The sequence below is a fragment of the Ovis aries genome, chromosome 24 (genome assembly GCF_016772045.2).
Source record: "Ovis aries strain OAR_USU_Benz2616 breed Rambouillet chromosome 24, ARS-UI_Ramb_v3.0, whole genome shotgun sequence".
Lineage (NCBI taxonomy): Eukaryota > Metazoa > Chordata > Mammalia > Artiodactyla > Bovidae > Ovis > Ovis aries.
The window spans coordinates 34835507-34844931 of NC_056077.1; the positions used below are offsets into that span (position 1 = coordinate 34835507).

Genomic DNA, 9425 nt, shown 5'->3' on the forward strand with positions numbered 1-9425 from the left:
TCCCGGGTATCCCCTTCTTCCCCGGTGCCCCTCGACAAGCCCCGTGCTTCACTTCATCCGGCTCGCTGCGCCCTAGCTTCTCCAGACGGTCCCCCACCCACCCTGGACCTGCAGACCCCAACCCTGCCAGGCCCCCGACTCGTGGGCCCCTGGGAGTTGTAGTTCTCCCTGGGATGGGGTAATATGTTGGGGAGATCAAGGACAAAGGGGCGGTCAAGACTACATCTCCCAGTGGTCATAGCGGGACAGATGAAGGAGGATTGAGGAGGTGGTGTGGGGCGGGTTGGGGAGGTCTAATTCCGCGGCTACTGGGGACCCCTGGCGGGGACTAAGGCTGCCCGAGTCCGAGCGAGTGCTGATTCACGGCCCCGCCCCATATTCTCCGGGAAATTACTGGGGGAGGGGGGCCAGGACCTCAGCCCTAGACCTTGTTTCCGAGATAAAACAGCAGGCCCCCGGGAGACTGGGAAGATGGGACGCATTCACTACTGATCCAAACTGTCTGGGTGGTACTCACCTCAGAGATGGTTGAATTAAAAGAGCCAAACCTTGGGGGGACTGCCACCCTCCCCCACAAGGTTCCGTCTCTCCTTCCCCGCCTCGAGGTTCTTGGACCTGACAGGTGGAAATGTGGAAAGACAAATACTGGCCAGGCATTCTGGTTAATACACGGAAAGGATGCAGCTGTTTGCAGCCTGACCCCTGGGGAGCCCTTTCTTCCTCTCCAGGGTGGAGCGTTACCAGAGCCAATGGATGCTTACCACTGAGTTCTGTCTGGGGGTTGACCAACACTTCTCTCCCCGCGTAGGATATACACGATGGGGTCAGGCTGACTAATTCTTGCTTACATGCTTCCCTTTTTTGACATTCCATGTAGCTCACATACCCCAAAGTTTTGAGTGCACATTTTATTTATTTGGTACTTATCTACTGAGCACCTGCTATGTTCCAAGCACTGTTCTAAGCAATGCGGTACACCAGTGATCAACAACACAAAATTCTGCCCAAGAAAATAGGCTAAATAATGTGTAGAGTACGTTAGAAAATTATAACTAGTTAAAAAAAATTAATGGGCACGAAGTGTTGTGTATGAGAACTGAGAAAGAGGGAATTTCTGTGAAGGAATAGTCCAGGCTCTATGCTGAGCACTGGAGGAAGATAGCATGGAACCCTGCCCTCAAAGAATTCAGAATGTGTTAAGCACTGTTGTTTTGTTTTTTAATTCTTTCATGCTAGATAGAAAAAGGTTTTTTCTGTTGTTGTTTGGTGGGTTGTTTTTTTTTTTTTTGGCCTGCTCCTAGGCAGCTTCCCAACCATGGATTGAACCCAGGCCCTGCACAGCAAGAGAACAGTCCTAACCATTGGACCCCCCAAGGAATTCCCAGGAAGAGGTTCTGAAGAGCTGGAAATATTTCCAACCCACTCCCTTAAAGATGTATAGGATTTAAAATAAATTAATTAATTAACGTGAAATGAAAAGCAAAAGAAAAAAAAAACTTTTTAAGAAAAGGAAAAGATCTGTAGAATTTGAAAGCAGGCAGAAGGGACAAGCAGGGGACTCAGAGGCAGATTCCTCCCTGACATATGTATTGTTAGACAGAGAATCCAGTGTGTTTGGTGCCTGAAGAGATGGGTAGTAGGGACTGGGGATGGAATTTGGGGAGTTCCAGAACTTGGGGAGCCCTGAATGGCAGGGCAGGGAATGAAGTCTTTCTTCCCAAATAAATAGAATACCTGTGAGAGATTTTAACCAGGGCAGGAAATGACCAGACTTGCATTTGGTTTCCATTGTCGTTGCTTCCCAGTGCTGAGTACAGCGCCTGGCACAGCATCCGTATGTAGAATGTGTGAAATGAAGAAATGAATGAACACGCGTGTGTTCAGGGAGACTCCTCTGGCAGGAGTGGAGGAGATGGCCTGACTGAGAAGAGCCTAGAAATAGCTCTCTTCACCCCTCCTCCAACATGGGATCTGGTCCCTCCTCTCCTACTACACTACCCAGCAACATGCAATCCTGCTGGTGAATAAACCCTCCCACTTCCTTCTGTCTCTTACGTGCCTGTTTGCCAAGTCCTTCCTCTTCTTTTCTCTTCCTCCCTGCAGGACAGGCCTCAGTCTTTCTGGCCTGGGCATCCCAGGTCTGTGAGAAGGAACCATTACAGCCAACCCTGCTTGTCCGCAGGTGGATTAAATGATTCAGGACCAGTGATTCAGGACCCAGAAGCTACATCTCGGGAACTTTCTGGCACATTTCAGGCTGCCTTTCTCCACCTCACTTCTTTCCCTGACTAGTTCAATGGAAAGGGGGGAAAAAAAAATCCAGGCCAAATCTGTTTGGGGAAAAAGTAAAGCTAATGCAAAGAAAAGGATGTTCTAAAGGGAAACAGGAAGGCTATCAGCAGTCTCCGTGTTGAGACCCATCTCTGATGGCCCTGCCTTCCTTTCCCTTTCAATTCTTTTTAAGACTCTAGGCTTACTGCTGCAGCTGCCCAGTGGCCCCAGCTGCTTAGAGGGCTGCTTTACAGGCATAGTGACATGACATAGAGCAAATGGCTTGGTATTCTGGTTTCCTCCTCCACTCTGTGTGGTACTGATGAAAGAAACGTGGAGCAAGGAGGTGGAGAACTAGCCGTTCTGCCTTCTGCCTGGCCCTCCGCTCTATGTGCAAGACCTGTGTTCTCTCTGGTTCTTAATTTCCTCACCTTTGAAGTGAGAAATTAAACTCAACGTTCCACCCAGCCATGGTGAGTTCTAGATTAGAGTCGGCCTGTTCCTCATCTGAAATGGAAGGCTATTCACAGTCTTTAGCTGTGGAAACAAGGAATCTGTCTACAGACCTGGGAGCTGGTTCAGTGCCAGAGCTGAGAGGCTCAGAGTCATCTTTGTTTTTTATTTTATTTTTAAATACTTTCTGGCTGTGCGGCATGTGAGATCTTCGTTCCCGGCCAGGGATCAAACCCATACCCTGAACAGAAGCAGCCCAGAGTCTTAACCGTTGGACCACCAGGGAAGTCCCCATCTTGGTGTTTTTAGACCTGGAAGCTGAGACACAGAGATCTCAGCTGTATGACTGGCCAATGGCCACACATCAGCGACCCCTAGAGCCTGAATTCAAACCCAGGCAGATCTTCTGGACTTCAGGCGGTAAGGGCACCCTTTCCTGCCCAAACCCTTGAGAGTCTCCCTCTCGGGAAAGGAGGAGCCTTGGCCTCTGGGGACCAACTTGACACAGGGGCACTGGGCAGGCGCCCTGTGTGGGTAACCCTTTGCTCCAAGTCCAGTGCTGGAGAATATGACCTTTAGAGGCATCCTCTTGGGGCTGAGTTGGCGGACAAACAGGCCAGCCGGAGACATTAGTGTCCTGCTGTTTCTGGGCAGTCGTAAATCACTGCAGCCCCATCCCCTGGCTCCTGGCTTCCTCCTGCGGCTAGAAAGCTCCCTGATTGGTGCGGAGGCAGCAACAGCAGCAGCAGCAGCAGCAGCAGCATCTTCCGAAGGAGACCGGCAGTGCTCCCCACCCTGTCCTCTGGGAACACTTCCCAGCTGCTGCCCTAACAGGCAGGTCTGCAGTAGGGGCAGGACGCATGACAGATTCAGAGGCAAAGGACGACAGGGAGATCTCAGTGGGCCGCCTCTCTCCCTGAGGATATGGGAGCCACTAGTGGAGGAAGCCTGTGCTGGGAGGCAGGACCCACCGGTTGAAGCCTTGACTTTGATATTGATCCTGCCCGGTGACCTTGAACAAGAGGCTTTACCTCTCTGGGCCTCAGATTGTACATCTGTAAAATAACAGAATTGGATGGATGCTTCTTAAGGTCCTCCAGCCTGTCAATTACCCTACCCGAGTGTCTCCCCAGCGTCTCTAGTGTAAGAACTGAAAGATGGTTCTATATGTGCTTCCCATCTTCTCCTGGGCTTCCCTAGTGGTTCAGATGGTAAACAATCTGCCTGCAATGCAGGAGACCTGGGTTTGATCCCTGGGTCGGGAAGATCCCCTGGAGAAGGAAATGGCAACCCACTCCAAAACTCTTGCCTGGGAAATCCCATGGACAGAGGAACCTGGCAGGCTACAGTCCATGGGGTTGCAAAGAGTTGGACACGACTGAGTAACTAACACTTTGATCTCCTTCCCTCGCCTTGGCTTTGCCGTGTGTGCCACTCCCATTGCATAGGCATCGGAGTCCCTGCTCCCTAGCCTGGAGTTCACAGGCTTCTCCCGAGGTTCCATCCTACCTCCTTGGCTACATCTCACATAGGACACTTGACTGGCATTTCCTGACCAGGCAGTGCCCTCTTCCGACTTTGGGCCTTTTCAAAGGCTGGGATAAGGATGGGAGGATGGGACAGGAATCAGGGGTGAGGGACCAACAGAGAAGCAGGGCCAGAAGACAGGCCACGCAAAGGTGTTGCCCAGCAGTGGATCTCAACTCCTTCAACTCTTACCCCCCATATTGTCCCACCTCTTCAGCTTTTAGACTCAGACACTACATGTTGAACTGACCACTCCCCTAGGAGCTCCCTCCAGCTCCCAGCACTGGTTCTAGACCTTGTCACTGCACTTGTAGGTATGGGACTTTGTCTTCCCCTGTGGTCTTACAAGTGGATTTCTCAGAGACTGATCCATCTGAGTCTGGCATGGAGCAGATGCTCGGGGAAGCTTTGTTCAATGAAAAAGGCTCTGCTTCAAGAATGAATCACCTGGTGATGGTCTTATCTCTTGAAGAGGACTTAAAAGGTTTTGCCTCCAAACAAATGGCCATGATCAAATTGTGGCCAAAATTCAGGAAGGCAGAACTGTAGACAAATCCAGGAGCAGATAGGGCCACAGCCAGACAGGATGGACTTGAAGAAGATCCAGACAGAGGATTTCAAAGACAGCCTGTTGACATGGGGCTGACAACCACAGAAATTCTCTGTTCCATGTGTCTGACCACTGCTCACCAAACCAGCTTCCCTAAATCTAAGGTCTCTCAGATCCCCTAAAACTGACTGGGCTGAAAGGAGGGAGAGATTGAAAAGTCTGATACATCTTTCCATTTTAAGTTTTGCATTCCCCTAAAGAGGCCCACTTCAAAGTTTACCACACCAAGGGAATGTTCATCTCCATTAAAAAAAAAAAAAAAAAAGGCCTTTGTTGGATTTCCCTGGTAGTCCAGTGGTTAAGATTTCATGCTTCCACTGCAAGGGGCACGAGCTGGATCCCTAGTCGGGGAAGTTCCTGTGCTGTGTGGTCTGTCTCCATTCCCAAGAGATGGATTTTCCAGGGCAGAGGAGCCTAGGATAGAATCTTCTCCTCAAACTCATCTGTGTGAACTTGGGCCAAGTTCTTCTCCAATATAGACCTCCCACTACACCCCCCAAATCTCAAAGGGAACTCTCCATCATGCCCTCTGAATGTGTTCATGCCCTCTGAATGAGTAGAGGGGTCTGAAGTCAAGGTCTTGATGCTTGACTCCAGCAAAGAGCAAATGACTCAGCGGGGAGCCACAGTGATGGGGCTGGTGGCAACCTACCTACCACAGGGAATGAAGCAGGGGCTTTCTGTTTTTAGAAGATGCCAAGCTTCCCTGGTGGCTCAGACAGTAAAGAATCTGCCTACAATACAGGAGACCCGGGTTTGATCCCTGGGTGGGGAAGACCCCTGGAGAAGGAAATGGACACCCAACTCCAGTATTCTTGCCTGGGAAATCCCATGGACAGAGGAGCCTGGCTGGCTACAGTCCATGGGGTTGCAAAGAGTCAGACATGACTGAATGACTAACAAGCTGAAGAGAGCCCATCAGTTTCGGTTCATTTCCAGGAGGCAATTTCTCCACCAGCTGGAGCTGTCCAGTGATGGCCTGGGCTGAGTCTGGGCAGGGTGGGACTGGAATCAGGGGTGAGGGACCAGTAGAGAAGCAAGGCCAGAAGACCGGCCACTCAGAAGTAATGCCCAGCAGTGGTTCTCAACTTGGCTGTGCATCGCAGTCCCCCAACATTCAAGGGAGGAGAAATAAAACCAGTTCTGAGAAAGCCCTGAGGCTGGGAATCTCAGAATGGATCAGCTTCTGCCCTTTGGATTCTCCAGCCGGAGCAGATGTCAAGCAAGGGAGAGATGGGGTACGACTTGCATTTCAGAATGGCCGCTCTGCCAATACCTAGACAAGGGGAACTTGTCTAGAATCCAGAGTTCCAGGTCCAATAGAGTGGATCAAAATCTCCAACCGTGGGGTCTGGGAACCTGAAGCTCTCTGGGGGATTCTGCCACCATCAGTGGTCTGCCAGAGTGACCTCGAAAAACCCTGGGAACCCTGAAGAAGGCCAGGCTAGGCTGCTCAAAGAGGAAGTGGCGTGGCCATGAGGCCTCAGAGAGCTGGCTGAAGAGGTACGGAACTGGCATTTTCTTGCATTGGCCACTCTGCCGAGTCAGCCCAGCACTAATGCTTCCAGGCTGCAAACCCCACTTGATCATGTAATAGGAACGCGGGTGCTGACGCAGCGGGCAGACTGGAGCCCAGGCTGCACCAGGGGACGGGAGGTAGGCACAGACACTCAGCACCAACTCCATGCTCTGAGCCTGGGGACAGACAGGAGCAAAAGGCACTCCCTCCGCAGCAAGCCTGAAGCGAATTGAGATGACTCAGGAGCATGGGGCTTGCCCTGTCTTCTAGGTTTCAGAACCAACCAGGTTTCCTCCCTGACTTCCCAGACAGATTGGTAAACCAGAAGGGACAGCAGGAGGACCTTGGTTCATCCAGTAGAGAAATCCCTTATATAGCACCCCACTTGCTGTGTGTTAGCCCTTGCGAGCACACCTCTGGCCACAGGCAGTTACCGTTTCCCGAAGCCCCGCTTCCTCTGTGGGACAACACTCAGTTTCCTAGGTCCTTTTCCCCATTGTCCCTTATTCTACCTTTGGATGTCATAAGAAAAAGGAGAGCCCTTCTTCTCCCCCAAAGCCTTTTACATTTAAGGCCAGAACAGGTAAAGCCCTTTTGTCTCCACACTGAACAAATTTCTCCAGGAACAAAGAGTAGATTTTAGCACGTTCCTTCCCCCCCCCCCCCCCCCCCCGCACCACCACCACCTCATCTATAATGTCTTGTGCATGACAGGAATGGAGGGATGGCCAAAGAGATGGATAACCAAGATATATGGTACTGAGCTCCTGACCTCTCTCCTCGTCCAAGTCAAGAAACCTGTGCCCAGGGACTTCCCTGGTGGTCCAGTGGTTAAGACTCTGCACTCCCGATGCAGGGGGCCCAGGTTTGCTCCCTGGCCAGGGAGCTAATCCCATATATTGCAACTAGAAAAAAAAAGAGAGTGAGAGAGAAGAAAGAAATGTGTGCCCAGAGGGTTATACAAGGCCTGAGAGCACTTTATGACAAGTGGAGATTGGGCCTCCAAACCTGGGCAGGGCAGTCACACCAACTTAGGGTGAGCCAGGTGCCTGTATCAGAGGCTGCCTCAAAGTCTATAATCTCTCCCCCTAAGTCTTCATCTTGTTTCTAACACTCAGATGCCAAGGAAAGGCCACTAAGTGAGAAAACACAGGAGCGCACATGCATTTACCCCCATTCTTCCACACTATAGATGAGGGGTCCACGGCACAGAGAGGTTAAGTAACCTGTCTAGGTCACACAGCTAGTAAATGGAAGGTCTGAGTCATGAAAGAAGTTCACATGTCTCCTGTTCTTCACTGGAGGGGTGAAGGCAGGCCCGACTCCCTGCACACAGCTGGGTTTAATTCTAACCACTCCCATGGGAGGAGGCAGATAAAGCTGGGTAGGAGGAGGAGCCTGACAGAGGACGTGAATGACCTGCTCTCTCATGAGAGTGGGAAGGAGTGTATTCCCCAGGAGGATGAGTCAAAGCCAAGGCCCTCCTGGAGAAGCTGGAGGGACAGCAGTTTCCAGGCATCCTGCCCAAGGCAGTGGCTGTCCATGCTGGATTCAGGGACCTGGGGCTGCAAACAGAACACTGGAGACCGGCCAAACCAATGATGGGCTAAATAACCTTAAACAAATCACTCATCTTCTCTGGATCTCTGTTAATTCTGGAACGCAGAACTAATGATCCATCAGCACAGAAAAAGCCACTTGGGTTAAAAACTAAAACTTTGACACTTTCTGCTCTTTGTTGAAATGATCTGAACTCTAGTCACCCTGTGCAAATCAGAAGGCTTCAAAGAAAACTTTGGGGATTTCCTGGGTTTGGGGGTGTCAGGGAGGGGAGGATAAATAAAACCAGTCCCGAGAAAGTCCTGAGGTTGGGAATCTGAGACTGGATTGGATCAGATTGGACCAGATTCTGCCCTTTGGATTTTTCAGCCAGGGGAGATTTCAAGCAAGGGAGAGGAGGAATCAGGTTTGCATTTTAGAATGGTCACTCTGGAAGCTGGAGTAGAGGGTAGACTGGATGGGGAGACCAGAGGAAGGGAGACCACGGGGGTAGGGGTGTTCCTATAACAGCCACTGTGAGAGGTATGGGAGTGAGGGTAGGGCAGCAGTGGTGAGCAGAGGAGATGCCCAGCGTGACTCCTAGACAAGTGGGTGGACAGAGAGAGTCCAGTTCTCCTCGACAGAGCAAGGTTAAGGGAAAGATGACAAGTTCAGTTTGCGAGGTGAGATGCCCAGATTGGGTCCCAACATAGAAATTTGAGTTTGCAGTGGGTGGCGGACCCAAGGGCCTTTAAAGACTATAAATGGGGGACTTCCCTGGTGGTCCAGTGGCTAAGACTCTGCACTCCCAATGTAAGGGGGCCTGGGTTCAATCCCTGGTCAGGGAACTAGATCCAGTATGCTGCCACTAAAGATCCCAAGGGCCGCAACTAAGACTTGGCGCAGCCAAATAAATAAATTAAATATATATTTTTTAATGAAGAGTATAAATGAGCAGGGAGTGAGGTATGGGATTGAGGCAGAAGGCAGATGGGCCCTGCCCACCCCCTCCTCCCAGAGTAAGCTATCGGAGATTCATTCCCTATGGACTGAAACTCCAAGAATAGCAGGACAACTAAGGGAGGAGGCTGGGCCCTGCCCAGACCACATATTTCATTTCTCAAAGTCAGGAGACCTCCCTAACAACACGTGTGCAGAAAAGGTTCCTTGGAGGTCAAGGGGGAGTCATGTCAAGGGATGTTTCTTACCCAGACGCCTTTTCAGTAAAATCCATCTTGGCTAAGAGACATGTGTGCATACATGGGAGGATCCTGAGATGGACCAAATATAGACTGCGAACCGGGCAAATCAAAATGATTGGCCAAAGGAAACCCAGAACAAATGCCCCACAAAAGTAATTCTAACTGCCACGAGGGCGCGATTCAAGAACTCTCCCTCTGAGTCTGTCCATGTGCATATCTATCCACACGTACTGTACTGTTTCCTCTTAATAAATACTTTACTTGCTTCACTGCTTTCCGTTTTTATGGGAATTCTTTTCTGCAA

The 9425-nt window shown here is 50.7% G+C and overlaps 1 non-coding gene across 1 annotated transcript; it reads left to right on the forward strand.

Annotated features, from left to right (window-relative positions):
- Positions 1 to 7193: 7193 nt before the first annotated feature.
- TRNAG-CCC (transfer RNA glycine (anticodon CCC)) lies at positions 7194 to 7266 on the forward strand. Its single transcript has one exon. It is a non-coding gene; the product is annotated as a tRNA-Gly (tRNA).
- The last annotated feature ends 2159 nt before the right edge of the window (positions 7267 to 9425 follow it).